The following is a 19,367-nucleotide window of genomic DNA, read 5'->3' on the forward strand; positions in this document are numbered from 1 at the left end:
AAGAGAATTCGCTGAATAAGATTGTAACTGAAAATTCTAATTTCCAAACATGAAATAACGCGAACGACGCTGAATAATTGTTTTCCATTTTTGTTTCAGGTGAGCAACGATAACGCAATTTATCGAAATCGAGTTACCCGTTCTAGCGAGTAAGTTCTGGAAGGTGATCGTAACGTGGATACGTACAAGTATGTATACATATAAAGTATATAATTTCTCCGTATATAGCAAAATTGCACAAAAGTCACTCAGTTTCGTTTTCACGGGGAAAGGGTCGGCGCATAAAGAACATCAGGGTTTTCCATTACCGATTTTCATTACTCAACGTTCGCATTTTAAGTGAATACGTTGTAACGCGCGAGATTACGTCGCATTTCAGCACCGGTGGCCCTTTATCGCGAAATATCGCGAAACGAATAATATTAAGAAATGATACACATTACTACATCCCCGTGCGTTAATTATTTCGCAAAGTGGCAAATAATCAAAGTAAATGGACCTCTCTCGAGCCGGGGGGAACGTTAACGAATTCTTTGTAGCCTCTGCTGAATCGCGGCAATTAGATCTAATTACTCATAACAGAATATTCGCGACGTTTACTTTTTTTTTCCCCTCTCCCCCCCCGTCGTCTGAATTTTTCATCCATTCGTTGGGAACGGAGATAATTAAATAGCGAAGAAAAGTGGGTCGAAACTTGTATTTTCGTTCGTCTCGCTCCCTCGCAATCGACTTAAAGGATTTACCTAGTTCGGAACCCTTTGAAAATTGGGGGACATTTGAGATTTTTCTTCGGTGAAACTATATAACACGCCAATTACGAACTTTGTATATTTATTTATGTTCTTCCGTGGAATAGGAATCTTCTCGAGTATAATTTATTCGATCGCAGTGGTACTATCTTGTCCACGGTGTACACGAAAACAATTACCTTGAAAAGACATTATCCTTTTGATACCAAAACTGTTTCTAGCCATTTTAAACAAAAATCTCTCTAAATGAAAAAATAGATTTGCTCTCTGGTAGAATTCTAGAGACAAGTATACACTGTACATGTATCAAAAAATTGAAATTAATCCATCGTTGCGAAAGTATTACGTCACCGAACTCGAAGAGCGTTCGTTCGCGAAGAATGGCCTCGAAATCCTGTAACGTCGCCGGTCTCACGAATTTCGTCGCAATCCTTTCACGGCGATTCTTTGGAGTCTCTCTCAGCAACTACAAAGAGAAAAAAGTAGGCAGAACCCGGTTAAGAGAGAGAGAGAGAGAGAGACTCGCGGATAAAATGCAACGGCGATTAAATCTGCACGTCAAAAGGATCCGACGAATCGCGGATGGCTCCGCTGGCTCTAAACGGGACGAAATAAAATTAAACCGAACAGAGAGCGCCAAATGGCGAGGATTCCCGAGGGGGAATAAACTGAAAGTGGCGCGCCATGGACGACGAGGACGAGGACGAGGACGGTACCTAAGACGATATCCAAGATGTCTATAAACATCGTGGCGGTACGAGGCATGACGCGAAATAATTAATTCGCCAACGACCCGGTTCCTCCGTGGAAGTTCGTCGTTGGTGGCCGCGGGTGGGGCATGAAACTAGTCCCCGAATCGTCGACTAATGCTCGGAGTCTCGCGAGTGGCTAATTAGGTATTATAATGGCGTTGAATCGGTATTGAGTCGCGACGAAGAGCGGTCGCGTAGACGTTGGAACACGACTGGTTCGAGTCGTCGCAGACGAGCGGTCGAAATCCGTCGGAAATAATTAAAGGTGAGATTTTAATCGGCGTAACGCACACACACGTACGTGCACACATAGACACAGGTACGCACAGAGCCGCCCAACGACCCAGGAATTTTACATCGAATTGACCTGGTTCCGGCCGCGGAATCGATACGATCCCATCGACGAGATTCCGCGCAATTACAAAAATGCACCGCGAGAAAGAAGCCGGTTTCATTCGAGCGCCAGGCTTTTCAAACAGGAAGCAATGATTTTCCATCAGCGCGGGCCGAGTTACCCTCGTTGCAACTTCCATGTATCTTTCCCGGGTGCCCTAGCCACGCCGGCCGACCCCGTGTGTGCGCACGTGGGAATACCAGAAATCGATTAGTAATTCCAAGTAACGCGTGGACGAGTGGTGGGCGGAGGTCGGTGGAAAGAAACTGGAAAGATATTTTCTTTGGAATACCTCCATCGAACGGAAACCGTGTCTGTTCTAGTTATTTTTGCACAGTCGGACGGGATCGACGGGATCGGCGCGAAAAGAAAAGAATGTAATTGGTTGCCGATCCGAAGGAGAGGAATTGAAAAGTTGCGCGCCGGGATCGGAACGGGAGAGATTGCTGCGTTAACTTTCAACGTGGGAGAAACTGGAACGCATACGATATAGGTTCACTCGGAATTAAAATAATCAAACGAGTTCCCCCACCGTTGTTCTTCTTTCCTTCGTGGTTCGAGCGGTACACCTTTTACGATTATCGCGACACATTCGCATCTACGTGTAACATCGTTAAACGTGCAGTAAATTCAGAGGGGATTGAAAACACTGCCGAAACGTGCACACATGAGTTCTTGGAATACGCTAGTTTAGGACTGGACTGGCTGTCCTCTGATCAACGTGCAGTTTGCAATTTTTCGAATTTATCATTACCTGTCCACGGTGATCGTAACCTGGGATTTCTGGATAGTTAAAATATATCTACAAGGATAAAAAGGACCTTTTTCCAAATTTTCAATTTTTATTAACGATACTACATCAAACTCTAGGTCAACATCGTGAAGGAAAAATTCCTACTTCGTGTTTCTCCTTCTTCCACGCAAAATTAACCCAATCGCGCACAACCATGTCCATTTCTCCGACAAATCGATTTACCAATAGGAACATACACCGAACCAAGGTACATACGTACAATCAGATAGTTCCTTGATCGTTCTTCGTTCCATGGTCGTTCGTTTTTCTTTCTATAATGAGACATCATTCGGTATCAAACATTCGATCAACATACCGTAAGCATTCAGTCAACAATCATTCTGTAGAAACCTAAGGAGTCCATTTCGACAATGAAGTATTACACATCTATCGGGTTGTTCGGAAAGTCATTTCCTTTTCTTGGCGAAAGTGAAACACGATTCTTCTAGATAGTATAAACATTTTATTAAATTACATATACTCCATTTTGGAAAACGAAATCACTTTCCGAACGATCCAATACGATCGATTGAATTTCATCGTTCATACTTCCAGCGACGACACTAGTTCGTCAAGAGCAACCGACGAGACAATCCAAGTTCGAGGTTTCTCGCAATCGTGTAACAAATACGAAGAAGAAGAAGAAGAAGAAAATTACTCGCGACGAACGACCGTCCCGTGACGAATCTCTTCCCTCGATGTCACGGTGGTTGTGTACAACCACGCGCGACAACGTTCGCGTAATTTCGTCTTAATAAATCCCATCGAATTTCATCGTGACGGGAGATATTTTTCGACAAATCATCCGGTGGCCGTCTCTGTCTCCGGATAGCAGGAAGGCGGAGTAATTTCCTACGGCGAGTTCACTTCGTCGTGTAAGGAGGATCGGGTCGGGTAACGTTCACGGATATATAGAAGTCAGAACTCTTGCGGCAGGGGGGACGGGGAGAGGGACGGGGGAGGGGTTAAATGCATTCGAAACGACTGTCAGACGCCGGCTCGGAAAGATAGATTGATGAGAGCCGCATTCGCGTGCCGAACTTAAACTCCCTCGTTCGTTTCCGCCTCGCTTTCGCTAACGCGGAACGGCCCGCTCGGAATGAAACTTCTGGTTCAGGAACCAGGAGACCCCTCCCCCCCTCCAACGAGAAGGAACCTCCGGATTAGGACTCGAGAATTTTCAACAGGACCGATATTGTCGAATTTACTTCGTTACTTTGCGCGACCTACTCGAATAATAAATCATTCTCGATTGTTCGCTCGCGAGAACCGAGTTTCGAGTACTCGGTGATAAATGAAGATTTTCGAAATTTGGAGATTAAGTATCGTGTCCGGGTGAAGAACACCGAGGTATGGAATTCGAGGTACGAACGGGGGAATTCGTGAATTTAAGAATTATCGAATACGGTGCACGCGAGAAGAATGGGGAATCCATCGAACGGGGGATTTGTAAAATTTACGAGTAAAATACAGTTGCTGCGGGGAAGCACACGTGGTTGAGGTATCAAATTCTTGGATGTAAAACGGGGATTCGTGAAATTCGAGAATTGTTTGGTATTCGCGAGAAAAATATTCCACGGAGGTATCGAATTTTCGGTAATACACGGGGATTTGTGAATGTTTAGAAATTATCCGATACGATGTATCAATCGAGAAGGATGTGTCGGTGAAGTGTCAAACTTGATCGAATTGAAAAGTAAATCACGACACTCGCAATTTTCCACTATCATACTATCAAAAAAAAAAAAACATCTATTCTCTGTGTTCCATAAAATGCTCTATTCTCTCAAGTTAAAGTATCAATTCAAATTTTCTACAGTAATATCAATTTCGTATTATCTTGGAACACTCTAAACTCTATCTAATCATCTTAATTTTCTCTTAAATTTTCAAAATCCCTGTATTCAATTCTTGTCAGAAATTGACTATTTTCTGGACAATTTGAAAGTTTTCAATTTGAAAAGATGCTTGTAAAATCTGTCGATAATCGGGACCTTCTCGATCGAAACAAGACCCACCAGTGCACTCGTCCCTCTCTCTGTCCCAAATATTCACCTTACATCTGAAAGACATCGATATATACATCGACTCGAAAGTAACCACCGAGTGACCGTTTACCATTTAATCGCAATATTTGTCGATCGAGTACTTTGTCACACCCCGGACAAAGGTACTTGTACCCGGTTGCTTCGACAGGGTGGGTTAACGAGGATCGTCGAGGGATGGTGGTCCTCGCGGAGACTCGAGATCGGTATCGACGCGGGTTTCTTCGGATGCCGCGAATAAAATCGTTGGAGCGGTTCTTCTTCATTACCGCGAGTTTCGAACGGTTCTCCTTTGTCGCTCGGATCTCCTCCGTGGAGGAATAAAGGATAACGACGCAGCGATGGGGCAAACTCGGCCGCGAAAAATCCTCTCGTAAAACGCAGCGAACGGGGACGCACTGATTGAGATCGGTCAGTCATGCGGGACGATTATACGGAGGATCGAGCTTCGACTGCGGGCTTCGTTCCGGGTCTGGGTTCTCGTCGGTTGAAAAATTAAACCGAGCGATTTACCCCGAAATCCTTGCCTCGGGTGCGCTCGAGACACCGAGACCCACCGTTCACGGTGGGAAAGGTGGCCTGGGAGGAGTCACTATCCGTACGACAGAGGGAAGTGCATCGTTCGCGGAATAAAGTACGTCGCGGCACCTAAGGAGGAAAGAAAGAGAGGGACCGTGGTCGATTCGTTTCCTTTCGCCGGCGGTCGATGAGGGGACGAAACGGGGAACGGTGTGTCGGAGGGGGAGGGTAGATTTATAAGAAGGAACCCTGCTTGAAATCTCATGCAAATCAATGCAGAGTAGAGGTGCCGGGCTAGAAGCGGACCGGGGGTAGACGGTGGAACGTGTTGTCGATCGTTCTCTGCAGATACACGTAGATACAGCGCGACCTGGAGAACGGTGAACCAGCCCAGGGCCCCCGTAGGTGTGCGACTGTATTATATATCCCCTATCGCTGGTTTATGCAGCCATAAATAGCGTTTATACGCTCGGTAAAGTATTCCCGAAGCACCGCCGGGCCTGGCTTCCCGCCTATCCGCTATCTATTCTATTATGCCCCGACATAGTACCTACCTACACCTACCCCAATACCGAGAACCACCCCTCGCCTCCCCCTGGTAGCTTTCCATCTCCACCTCGTTCTTTTATTCCCATTCGCCTCTACCCCGGCCCTTTTCCATCGCCGAATTTCGCCTCTCGACGATGAAGTTCCACTCGATATCTCCGACTCTCGCTACCGCCAACGAGTACACCCTCCACGGTTCCTTGATCCGCGCCTCTCGTCCTTTACATCGACGGACTCTGTACTCGCGCGAGTGAGACGCAGTGTCTTCCACCGGGACACGGAGAACGATCACGGAATCGGTCTCTGGGATTTATTCTCGCGTTCGTTGGTTCCTCCGTTTACGGTTAACCGGGGACTTTGGTAACCAGGAGGGAGCGACGAATTTGCTATCGTTCGCCGAGCTACCTCACCGAAGATCCTGTACGCGCGTTCTTCGGGAATCCGAAATGAAATTTAGCAGAATCGATATCCAATATAGGAACCAGGTTCTCCTCGGAGGAGGAATTTACAGACGCGATGGTTACCCTTCACGGGGAGAAATCGTTCCGACGATTTTACCAACGGCGTATAAAACGCGCTCGTAAGTACGCGGGAAGGAAAACGCGCGAATCGGAGTTCTCGTCGAAAGACGTAAGCGGTAAAGACTTAGTTTTGTGCGTGGAAGAGATCGGTTGTTTCTCGAGAGGACACTCCAAAGTCGGCACCAACGGTGCCAGATAACGCGCGGCTCCTCCGCAACCCCGCAGCGATTTCACGAGGTTAGAGAAGCTACAAGCGACCGGGACGAAAATCGCGGCGAGGGGGTCGCGAGTAGGATTGCCGCGAGACACGCGGCATGGCGTGCCGAGTACTTCCTTTTTTCCGGGTCAAAAGTATCCGAGGTTTTTATTTTTATTTTTTATTTTTTTGGGGAAACCGGGTATTTTAGTCTGGGATTTTTCTTGCGTATTTGTAAGTCTTTGGAGAGGATTTTTTGTACGGAGAAGTGAATAAAGACACCTATAAAAATTAAAAATTAATTACAATCGTTCACATCGATCGACCATGGTTATTATCATACAAGCTACAGAGCAATTCGAACGTAGTCGCGTTCCACCCCATTATTCTTCAAATAATTATTTCACCAAATATTAATTTTTTTCTAGGTCAAAAGTGTCCGAGGTTTTTCTTTTCTTTTAGAGAAACCGTGTATTGTAGTGTATTTTATTTAAGTTAAAAATTTAACCTAAAGTCATCAATTAGATACAAAGATCTACTTTTGCCAGGGGTCCTCGAGAAAGCCAGGAAAAAAATTTCATATTTATATTTTCTCACGTAGAATTCGCATACGCGATAAGTAGAATCGTTCCATTAAAGAAACTCGACTTTCGCTACAAATATCCCATTCGCACCCGGTACCGGAAGTTTAAACTCTTCTTTCGAGTCTTCCATAAGATCTGCTCTCGATTTTATCGGATTGTTCGGAAAGTAATCTCATTCTTTCGGTGAAAATCAAACACAATTTTTTTCAGAGCCTATAAACATTTTATTAAATTACATATTCTCCATTTTGGAAAACAAAATGACTTTCCGAACAACCCAATAGTATCCTTAAACTCTTAATCCAAAACACTCTGTGCACTCCAAAACCCACCTAACCTACACGCTACCAATCGGCTTCGAACCCCCGTAACTTCGCGTTTACGAATTCCGTTGCGAATCGACGCCCTAGTACCGGACACTGCTTAGTCGAAAATATAAAAACCAAAAAAAAAAAAAAAATCGATCCTTTCGATCCTCCCCGAAACAAAAAAACAAAATACCCTTTCGAGGTCCGGGTGTGCGCGCTCGAGTTTATCGAGCTCGTAACGCTCTCCCCTCCCCACCTCTCCCTGGGTTACCGCGTCATTTGGGCGGGACGGGAGGTGTGCAACGTATTCGATCTAATGCATTCCCGCAATAAAGTTTATTGCCGTGTTGCTTGCGTAGTAGCGAGCTGGATCCATTTCTCGCGAGCATCGAGGCCAGGGCACGTATTCGCGTGTTTGCTCGCGCGAACGCGGGCGCGTCAGGAGCGTGGTAGGGGAATGAAAGGGGAGAGAGGGGGAGGTTCGTACGCCGGAAAACGTAGCTGGAACTCGTAGGAACGCGGCGTACCGCTCGAGCGGAGCCGCGCCGATGGAAATGGGAATCCCGGTACCAGATTTGCATCGAAGTCGTGCCGCGACGGGTGACCTCCATTGACGCTCGCGCGTACCCGGATGCATTTGTTCGCGGGACGCGAGATTTCCGTTTCCGTTTCGCGGGAATCGTTATTAGAAACAACGATCAGAGTCGAGCGCGGGAAGAGATGCACCGGTGGCTGGAGAAGATGTATCGAAAAATGGAGGGGGACGTCCGCAAATAGAACCGCGATTTCCTCGGTCTCGGGCACTTTAACGCGAGGCGCCGCGCGTCGTCGGTTGGCGTCGAAATATCGAGGTTAGGTTTAATGGCTGCCTCGTCTCGAGATGATGATGACGATGATGATAATAATAATAAATCTTCGCTTCGCGAACGGCGATGTTGCGTACGGTACGAAACAAAGTATCCATGGGGGAGGAATAGTATTATATGTACATAAGTGTACATTTATGACGTAGACACGGGGTACGGGGTACGCATTATCGACTTAACCTATCGATCTTGGTCTTGAGAGCTCGCGTATCGGTTTGTGCGTTCGTAACTCCGGGTATCTCTGCATTTTGCGTCGTGAAGTTGTCCGATGAAAAATGAAGGGGGAAAACGTTCCGAAGTTACGGAGGGTGAACGAGTGTTTGTTCCGTGGTAAATAGATTGAATTTAATTGTCATTTTGGATGCAGACGTAGCATCCTCGGATAAATATCGACAATAGTTACTATAGAAAATATACTATAGAAAATATACTAATAGTAGTAATAACATCTTTGTTGCACCGTTTAAAAAAGAATACACGCGTACAGTAATATAAGAGTCACTGTACCGCTATCAAACCTGATCTATAATCGAATCGAACCAAACCAACGTTGAAAACGACTCGAAACTATTCGAAACGCTTCAAAGATTCTTCCCCCATCGAACCACCATCATTTCGACTCGAAAAGTCACCGTAACTCGACCGATCAACATCGCCACGAACCGTAGAAACGTAATTCTCCGATCAGATCCGCACGAACGAGGAATCCGAAACGCGTAGAAAAGAAAAAAGAAAAAAAAAAGAGATAGAAAGAAATAAATTCCCCTCGTCGCGTCTTCGTCGCGACGGTATCGCGACGTACAATGTCCGCGACGGTGAGGTAGGTCCGTTCGTCTCCAAACATTTATTACTTCCTGCGCAAACAGTTCGCGACTCGGCGTTCATCCGCAACATTTGCCAAAAATTCGTTTCGGTCTGCCACCGTGGTCCCTCTGCTTAGAAAATACACGCGCGTTCCACGCTTTGTCGGCGGCAATGTTCCGCGTCAAGTTTAAGCGTCATTGCCGAGCGAATCCGCGTGTGGGCAAGCTCCGTGTAACACGCAAAAGTTTCGCAAAGTAAACTTAGCCTCGTGCGAGCGGCATGGGCTTCACGGTTAGCAATCGGCCGGCTGGCTGGGTAGCTGTCTGGTTGGCTGGCTAGCTGGCTGGCTGGTTTGCCGGTTCGCTGCTCGCGGTGGTTTTGTTGTTTCAACTCTGCTCCCTTCAACAACCTCTTCTCGTTTCGCCGCGCTAGTCCTCTCTCTTTTTCTCTCTCTCTCTCTTGCTCGTTCGCTCGCTCGCTCGCTCTTTCTATCTCTCTCTTTCTCTCCTCGCCTACTCTTTCGCTTCTCGACCGAGCCACTGGCACCATTGTGCACCGGTAGCTGCATAGGGGAAAAAAAAATGCCCATGTAAATTACCCTCGAAGAACAATGCCCCCTCTGGGCCCCCTCGCGGCGATTCCTCTGTCTTCAATGGCGCAGCCTTGAAGACAGAGGCGGCGATAGCGGTCGACGCTGTAGCTACTTAAAACTTGAAGAGGGAAAACTTTCCTCCTTTTCGCTCGGCGATCAACGATGAGAAATTTCGGACGAGACGAGCGACACGGGAAACGGGAAAGTTGAAGAAAAGGGCGACCGAAGGGGCGGCCGAGGGGTGGGAAGGGTACCGTGACGGGTACGGGGAGGGTGGGACGGTTAACAAAAGGTGGCAGTCGTTCCTACATCGCGAACGAGGGAACTTGCCGGAGAACCGTCTTAAATATTTGCGACGATCTTGGAACAGCCGTAGGCCGGATGCCCTAACTTTCGCCGAACAAAACGGGACCGTGCGATTGAACCTGCATCGCGACATCGTTAAAAGGTTATTAACTGTGACGATGGTCTCAAGGGCCACGCTCCGAGCTTTTATTGCATTCGTAAACTTAACCGGAGGAGGGCCATAGACGAGACTGCGAAGGGAAACGCGAGATACGGTCTGTCTCGCGAAACCGGGTCGCTGATATTTTTATTAATATGATCTTTTTCGTAAAAAGAACTTGATACGAACCGAGTATACATATGAAACCCTAATAGCGAGTCTAATCTCCTCCATTAGCAATATTAGCTTTACGTCTTCTTGGTACGCTTTCTATCAATTTTTCTCCGTGGAAATCGTATCGCTGTGATACATTGGATTCTTAATTTTAACACTAGAACTACCGATAGGGTCAATTTGACCTGTTAGAAATTTTTTTTAAAAATTACTCAATCATCAACCTTGCGTTTGCCTAGAATATTCATGGGCAATTTTCAAAATACGATAGAATGGAATCTGAAAGAAACTCAGTCAACGCGTATTCGAGAGAACCGTGTACGTTTAGATTATTAAGGTCTCTACTTCGGTTGGTGCCAAATTTCGAAGATATCACCGACGCGTTCTTATGGTACGGACTGTACAACGCAGTACAGTCGATGCCTGGAATTGACGCGGGAAAGAAATTTATACGGTTCGCGAAGCTAACATTAGCTCCGTACGAGCGGCTAAGGTACGCGATAAAGAGAAGGGAAGAACGAAGCCTCGAACGTTAATTCCGAGACAATTCCAAGCTGACAACGTGCACGCTAACCAAGTCGTTCTGATCTTTCGCGTAACATCGGACGTGTTCGCTAGCGTAACCGCCTCGTCTTTGGTGGATGAGATATTTCGCGGCGCGATATCGTTCGTACGACATCGTGGACGAGATATTTCGTAGCGCGAGATCGTTCGTACGACATCACGGACGAGATATTTCGCGACGCGAGATCGTTTGCGCGACATCACGGTTGAGATATTTCGCGACACGAGATCGTTCGTACATCATGGACGAGATATTTCATAGCGCGAGATCGTTCCTACGACCCCATACACGAATAATCTCCCGAGTTTGTTTATTCGGGCTAAAATTATCATTTAAGGGTGAATTTCACGAACCCCTTGCAACGGATATTAAACGATCCATGATTTTGGAAACAATTTCGTTTAATTTTCCTCCCCTGGCAGTATGATTCGAGACACGGAGTCACGCGTAACGTCGCGATGTTTATAGCCAGAACTACTTTACGTAAGTTTTCTTTATTTAAATGACGTTTTCTCGAAGGTATCTTCTTGGGGAATATTGTGCTTCGAAACATCACGTCCTTGCTATCGTACAAACGATACTCTGTCCCGAAACATCTCGCTCGTGCTTGCTACGCTCGTGACATCTAATCGGTTAGGTGTCTAATCGATCAAAATTCCCCCGATTGTTTAGATCTTGGTTAAACGCGAACCGAAGACACGAACGTACAATGGTAACCGGAGCAATAAGAATATACCTATATCGCAATATTTCAGCGTAGAAATTTTTCGGAATAATTTTTAACGATACCCGCGATACTGGTACTCGGTATAAAAATATTCTCGATGATCGTGCTGCGTTTATACTTCGATCCAAAAACGAAGAACCGTTCATCGTTACGTTTTAAACGCAATACGGACAAACTTGTCCACTCGTATCGCTTCTGACATCGTTCGTACTCCTCTGGTGTAGAATACTCCGCGGTAGTGTTCCAATTCGCGCGAATCGCGGTCTCTCCGCGAGTAACGCGAGATATCGTCCGTGGAAACGGCGCGCGTCTTCGAAATCGGAACTTATTACGCCACCTAATAGAATAACCAAGTAAATTTCCCGGCGAGCCGCGCGGATCGCGGCGAGACGCCTCGTCAAAGTCATCGTGTCTAGCCCGCCGACGTATTCCCATTAAATCCGTTCGAAAGCGACGAGAGGCAACGGAATTGTTTCACCATGGGCGTAAGCGCGAAACTTTTCGATCCGTCTACGTGCATACATAACCTTCGTTCTGGTTTCTGACAGGGAATCGCGTAACCTTGTCTCTTCGCGTGGCAAAAGTCTCGACGGGCGTTCGACGATCTGTCTCCTTTCTCTTTCGTTTCGCACGCGAGCGAAGTCATGGAACGAGCCACGGGTGGATCGATCCATCACGGTGAACGCGCATTTCTCATTAAGCCCCGGCCCCGAGAAATTATGAAGCGAGTTTAATTGTTCCGGCCGACACCGGTGCGCCGGCCCTATCGCTTCTGGCACCGGCTCTTTTCCACTTGTCATTACACCGGTCGATTCGCGATAATGACTCGCCGGGTTCGCCTCGGAGATTCCACGGTTCCGCACCCCACTGCACCGCACTGCACCGTGCACCGCGCGCCTCGCTGCGTTACCCTATGGGCGCAAAAGACACCTTGAAACATTTTCGCGCACAAATGGCCCAAGTGAGAAATTAATAACGGAGGTCTCGTGTCGCTCGACACTCGCGAATTACAATATCGTCTTGGAATAAATATCTAGGCTTTGAATTAAACGTGCTGGGCTACACCCATAGAATGGTAAAGTATTGGGATCGTTTTTTTTTCTTGGTGAAAATGAAACACGATTTTTCTAGAGTGTATAAACATTTTATTTAATTACGTATTCTCCGTTTTGGAGAATTGAATGATTTTTCGAACGATCCAATATAATAGGGTAGCTTGGGAAAGAAACGATGAATATGCAACGTGAGTCGAAGAGTGGAAAATGAGGAAGATTGAATATTAATGTATCGATAGGTTATAAGGTTCTCGAGTACACTATCGAAATAGTAAAATATAATACATTAGGTACCTTGGGAAAAAGTAATACGAACATATAATGTAAATTCAGTAATAGAAAACTATTACTTTTCCTAGTATATGATAGGTTGCAAAAATTTTTCCGTGTATTAAAAAGATGAAAGATTGTATTCGAAATTCTATTGAACAAATTCCCCCATTTGTTTCCCGTCTCGAGAGAATCGAAACGATGTACTCTCGTACATCGATTTTTTGATCGGTGCACCGGTAAGGACAACGGTAACCTATTGCATTGTACAAAAACGTCGTCCTCCTCGTTTTCCACTCTACGCGATCGAAAAATGGTTACCAATGGTTAACAATGGTTCTTTTCTCTTTCGAACAGTCGAAATTCCGTTCCGCGAAGTTCCAAAGGCGGTTCCGGGTTCCACGGCGAGCGAGTCCCGGTATTCGCGATTTATACGCCGCGAAATCGCGAGCGTGCAGGGCGCGAACTTTTTAAATTGATTTGGAGTCCCGCCAATAGCGCCCGGCCGATTTTCTTCCGCCTCGTTCGTCTCCCTTTGGTCTTCCCGTTTTTCGCGCTACGCCTAATTGGTTTTATTATGCCCGTAGAGCCGGCTCTGATACGACGCCGACTGGCCCGCCGCGATAAGAAACGTTCTAACGACCGCGCGCCCTCCACCTGGTCCCGATCGAGCACCGGATAAACCGGCGAGCCTCGAATAACTCTCGGAATTGATGGCGGCATTACGGCCGGATGAATAGAGAGCTCCGCGAGTTATTTCGCGGCCGCGACGACTTGACGTTAATGCATGCAATCGCTCGATCTAACGTTCCCTCTGAAATATCTGCTCCCCGAGAACGTTTAAAAACGTCGAACGCGCCGTCGCTTGTGTCGCGACGCGATAACCGAGCGAGCGGACCTTACGTGAAATTATTCGATTCGATTAATTTCTCGCTGCGACCGGATCGTGGATTCCGAATGGTACACTCCACCCGTGAGTTCGCGAATTGAAACGTAATTCGGGCCTGGATTCGTGGTTGTAAATTGAATAACGTAACCGGGGAAAAAACGAATCGAATAATGTTACTTTGTCCTGTTCGATCCTACGGTGATACATACTATTCTTTTCGCCACGATGTAACAGTACGCTATTCGAAGAAGCAGAAAGATTCATATTTAGAAAATCACCTACCGAAATAATAGAATAGTATAACGTTCGAACACTCGGTGGCTGCACATCGATCGAATCCACCAGAGTACTTCGGACTCTGCACACGCAATCTTAAACCAACCATAACCTAGCCACGGATCGTTTCGAAGAAACTTGAAAATGACTTACTGCTGTCTACGCAACCGCTATACATAGACGATAGCCGATCCAATCCCCACAATAAATTCCACCGACACTTGCCAATAATTCACTGCGAATTGGTATGACTTTGCAGCACGGCCGCTCGCGAGATATTGAAATCACACCCGTCCCATTACAACCGGACATAAAATTCAACAAAGCATCGATCAGAGGAGATTCATTGCCTGACACCTTTTAGCCCGTTCAACGTCTCAGTTCAACGACGGGGATCTGTTTCATCTCGCGCGTCTTCCTTCGTCACCGTCAGTCGAGTCTCGCGTGACAATTCGTAGCTTTGCGACTGTTATGCTAGGTGTCCGCTCGACATGTTTACTCTCGACTCTTCAGCGGACGCAGCCAACGAGAATTAAGCTCTTTTTCGCACGAATATTTGGATATCTCGAGAGCAGCTGTTCATCATAGAGGTTCTTCGTTTCGTCAAACTTTGGCAGCAAGAGTGACCCAAGAGTAAACTACCTTGTATTGGGTTGTTCGGAAAGTGATTTCGTTTTCCAAAATGGATAATATATAATTTGGTAAAATGTTTGTACACTCGAAAAAAATCGTGTCTCATTTTCACCTAATAAAAAAAACGAAATGACTTTTCGAACAACCCAATAATTACCGAAGAGTAGATCGTAGGATCCTCCGTGCTTGTTCTCGATGCTTCGAATATTACGAGAGGATCGGTCACTCCGAGTCGAAACCCCCTGGTAGAGGATTAATGGGGTTAAGGACTGTGGTCTGAGTACCCGTGAACACAATGCACGGAACTTTTCTTTAATGTTCGCGCGAAAGAGACCATATCCTCGATGACGTCTCGCCAAAAGCTAGACTCTCGAGCAGACGTTCAACATTAGGCTAAAAGCGGGAGATCTGGTCCAAGTTTCCAAGTCAAATCCTCTCGATAGAGGTAACTTCTATGGGAGTAAATATTTTTGCTCGCGATCTGCGGATCGGTAGAGTTCAGGATCATAGTCTAGGCACCTACGAGGGCTGCGCGCGAAATTTGTCTTCGATGCTCGCGCAAGAGAGCTCGTATTTTCGATGGCGACTCTCCAAGTGCGAGCCTCTTGCGTAGACGCTCGGCAGTAAGCAAAAGGCGAGAGATCCATTCCAACAAGTCAAACCCTATTGTTACAGATGGCTTCTATAGGCAGTAGATATTTTTGTTCGTGATCTTTGGATTAATAGGTCTAGGTATTTTAGATTTCAGAACTATGGTCCAGGTATTTTAGATTTCAGAACCATGGTCTAGGCATTTTAGATTTCAAAACCATGGTCTAGGAATTTTAGATTTCAGAATTATAGTCTAGGTATTTTAGATTTCAGAACCATAGTCTAGGCATTTTAGATTTCAGAACCATGGTCTAGGAATTTTAGATTTCAGAACCATGGTCCAGGCATTTTAGATTTCAGAACCATGGTCCAGGCACGATAGGATTCAGAATCATGCTCTATGTACAGAACTTTTCTGTACATAGAAAATGTTCAAGATTCAATGTTCAAGACCTCGTATCATCGATAACGACTCCGCAAGCAAAGGACCTTTGAGTAGACACTCAGTGAAAGTAGGAGTAGGTCAAAACCTTTCTAATAGAAGCGTCAAGGAGTTAAATACCCTGCTCTGTGCTCTAGGCAGTTAGACTTCAGAACTATGATCTAGGCATCCGTGAACACTATATATAGAATATAGTGACTCCTCGAGAGAAAGACCTTCACCTTCGAGTAAGCACCCAGCATTAGATCAAAAGATAGAAACTATTCTACGATCCTAAGTCAAAACCTCCAGAGATATTTGCACTTTTCATGAAACTAGATGTCTATATTCCCCATCTTCTAATCGATCAACTCAAAAACCATGATACCTAATCATCTATAAGTGTCTAAACACCCAAGGTTAGACCAACTAGATGTCTATATTCCCCATCTTCTAATCGATCAACTCGAAAACCATGATACCTAATCATCTGTAAGTGGTTGGACACCCAGGGCTTGGACCAAAAGGCGGGTAACCGGGTTTCGTCCAACGCTGCGTGACCGAGGTGCCGTCCGGACGATCTTAGGGTCCGGGTGTATCCGTAAAGAACCATAATTGCGTATCATTCGCGGCTGCGGGCAATAAATTCCGCAGATTCGTCCGCGAGATAGCAGGACCTCCGGTACTGCGGGACGATAACTCACTGCGTGGCCGGTGGAAGTTACATCGGCCACGGTTAAGAAACACGGTCGACAAGTAGCCGCGGATGCGTGGACACGCTCCGCCAACCGCAGAGGCTGCGAGCGCAAAAACCATTATTACGTTAGCCAGATGCCTTGTTAAGCCTGCCGCTGGAACTCCCTTTGATCGCGCACCTACGGACACGGCTAGGATGTTTCTCCCGCGGACGCGGAATCCCGAGTTACAGCGCCCCGTGGCTCGTGTTTTTCCACGGACAGTTCGACCTTACCGCTCGTTCCGGCCCGGTGAGGTAAAACACCCGCGACTCGCCGGCTTTTTGCCCCGCGATCGAAGAGCAAGCCGAGCGCGCTCTCAAGAATCCCCTTAGCGCTCTGTAACTAATTGCACTCCGAGATCGAAACTCCGGGACGAGACGGGTCTGGCTGCCCGTACCGCGCCGAAATCGTTCGAGACACCTGTGTAATCCTCCTCGCGGGCAAACAATTGCACATTTTCGTCTCTCAACGACGTCGATCGCGACGATTCTTTGATAGGGTGCAAAGGAAGTTCACAAGATCGAAGTACATTTACTCCGTTAAATAATCCGAATTGAAGCTTTCCAGTTTATATCCCGTGAAAATATCTGCTAAGGGTGTAAATTTCCTCGTGAACGTTTAAAGTAGCAACGAACTTTTCCATAACGCGAAATCAAGAAAGTAATAACTCGCGTCGTTGAGTGGATCCAACCCCTAGCCGCGATAAGAATTTCATTACCGTCTCCGACGTGTCGACCACTGACTCTCATCGTGATACACTTCGAGAACACTTTCGACGCTCTGTCACCGAGTCAATACTCGAATAAATATTCCTTCGTAGGAAAGAATCTCTCGACGATTATTCCGATAGTTACTCGACCGTTGCATTGTTCAAATAACCGGCTACCCATTATCTCGTTAAATTACTCGATCCCAAGAACCGTACGGAAAATCACTTTGGACGAACACTTACTCCTAATTGCTCGAACGATCCCGAAACTTCGCTCCCAATTCGGAACAATGGCACTACGAGGTTCGTCGTTGGGAATAGGCGAGTTACCGAGAACCGGTGGTTATTCTTAGCCCGTTCCGCGAACCTTCCAGACGTATGAATCGCGCGATCTCGTAATCGACGCCAGCTGGATACACACCGACCACACCGTGGAATTACGCGACACACGGTAGCAAACAGTGGCTCGCTTCCGTGACGGATCCGGTGTTACGCGCGCCAACGATTCCTTTTCACGCGCGGCGTGAAAAATCGCGTATCGTTAGCGTCCACGATCGGTACCCCGAAGCTTGTTCGATCAAACCCACCCTATCCCGTTACACCCGCCCGTGTCCATCCTCTCTCCGTCCATGGAGAACAAATCCAGGATTAATTACGCTAAGCACGCGAAACACGTGGTATTTTAATGACGACGTCCAACCCCCGGGATTTATGGGGATCGGTGGCGCACACCGGAATACGGATTCTTCGCGCGTGAACTCATTTCGGACCGGTTAAACGAACCGTTAAAATCTACCGCGAACTGTGCACATTGTAAGGCCTAGCAATTTCTAATTACGGGGACCGCCCCGAGTCACATTTGGCTCATTACCTCTGAAATTTTAGTGCCATCGTCTTAGTCGCAGTAGAGCAGTTTCCCGGGCAGACGCGGTTCAAGTAACACCGTGAATTATAGTTTTAAAGCGAGTTGCGAGTGTGTTCGGGTTACTCTAGACGAAACGAGGAACTTTGTGATTTTTTACAGAGTTCTCGAAGAATGAATCGTTTCGTCACGAATTCTACCGATCTTCGATGTGGACACTTCTCGAGAATAGAAAATTATTATTCTGGAGATAAATCCGATGAAAGTCGAGGGTTACGACGAAAGTTAGACAAGTGGTACCGTGGAAAGGAGGGAGAAGAAAGAATAGGAGCGTTCGATAATTAAATTTGTAGGAACAGAGGGCGAGATCGATAGGTTATCAATGGGAAAAGGCTTACTCTCGGCTCGTACAATGACAGCAGCACTCGAACTGTGTCCTGCGGTGAAATTTTAAGGGTATTTGGGCTTCTGTGAACGAAATCGGAAACTTTATTATTTTTAATAGATACTTAATGGATTATCTAATAGATAATTAATCGATACTAGACCCAGTAACAACTACTGTTGATAATGGTCGATAAATTATTTTACCGATACTCTCATCGTTTTGATCTCGATATTAGTCCTCTTCGGAATGGAATCATTCTACGTACAAATTGAACAAGGATAGTGTTTCGATAAACGCGAAAAAAGTGTCTTTGCGAAAAGAAAGGAAAAGGATGTACTGATTAAACAACGTGTGCGTAAAAATTGAATTTACAAGAGTAGAGAGCGACGATTGGTAAATACATCAGTGGGAATTAAAAAAATCCTTAGAACCGAGAATTTACGGTTCGTAGGCGTACTTTCGGATGACAGATCGGTACGTCATGCCGCACGCTAGCACGCGTGCTCCACAGCCGAGAGGAATCGAGAGGAATGCCTCCCTGGCCGAGTGGAGGTGACAACGGCCGAGAGAATTCTAGGGTTCGAGCGTCGTGTATTTATGGGACTGCTCTCCTCGAAGAAAACAAGAGAGACGCGAGTGGGAAGTGTCACGCCTCTAGGAAGCGTAAACGAAACTGCCACGAGTTCGATTCGAAGACGAATTTCGTATTTATCGAGCACGAGTCACGTACCACGCACGATTTTTTATTACTCTTCGATGAAAGCGCGAAAATTGAACCGGTTCTTTTCACCGAAATTAAATCTCTACGCACGTTTCATAAATTTTATGGTCGTCGAAGGCAGACGATTGCATCAATATATTTCATGGAAAATTAATTTTCAAATCGTCTCGCGAAACTACTCCGCGTTCGTGCGAAATATTTTTTTTCGTATCCCTAACGAGAAATAAACGGACCC

General features: G+C 46.3%; 1 protein-coding gene across 6 annotated transcripts in view; it reads left to right on the forward strand.

Annotated features, from left to right (window-relative positions):
- The window catches only part of Rbp6 (RNA-binding protein 6), a 1,213,208-nt gene that overhangs the window by 477,312 nt on the left and 716,529 nt on the right, over window positions 1-19,367 (forward strand). Inside the window, exon 1 of one of the 6 annotated variants that reach the window (XM_076319896.1) lies at window positions 169-188. The exons of the other annotated variants lie outside the window; for them this stretch is intronic. The gene's annotated coding sequence lies outside the window, so the exon portion shown is untranslated. Of the gene's footprint in view, window positions 1-168; window positions 189-19,367 lie in introns of those variants that run through there. 6 annotated transcript variants of the gene reach the window in all.

The sequence above is a fragment of the Ptiloglossa arizonensis genome, chromosome 9, assembly GCF_051014685.1.
Source record: "Ptiloglossa arizonensis isolate GNS036 chromosome 9, iyPtiAriz1_principal, whole genome shotgun sequence".
Taxonomy (NCBI): domain Eukaryota; kingdom Metazoa; phylum Arthropoda; class Insecta; order Hymenoptera; family Colletidae; genus Ptiloglossa; species Ptiloglossa arizonensis.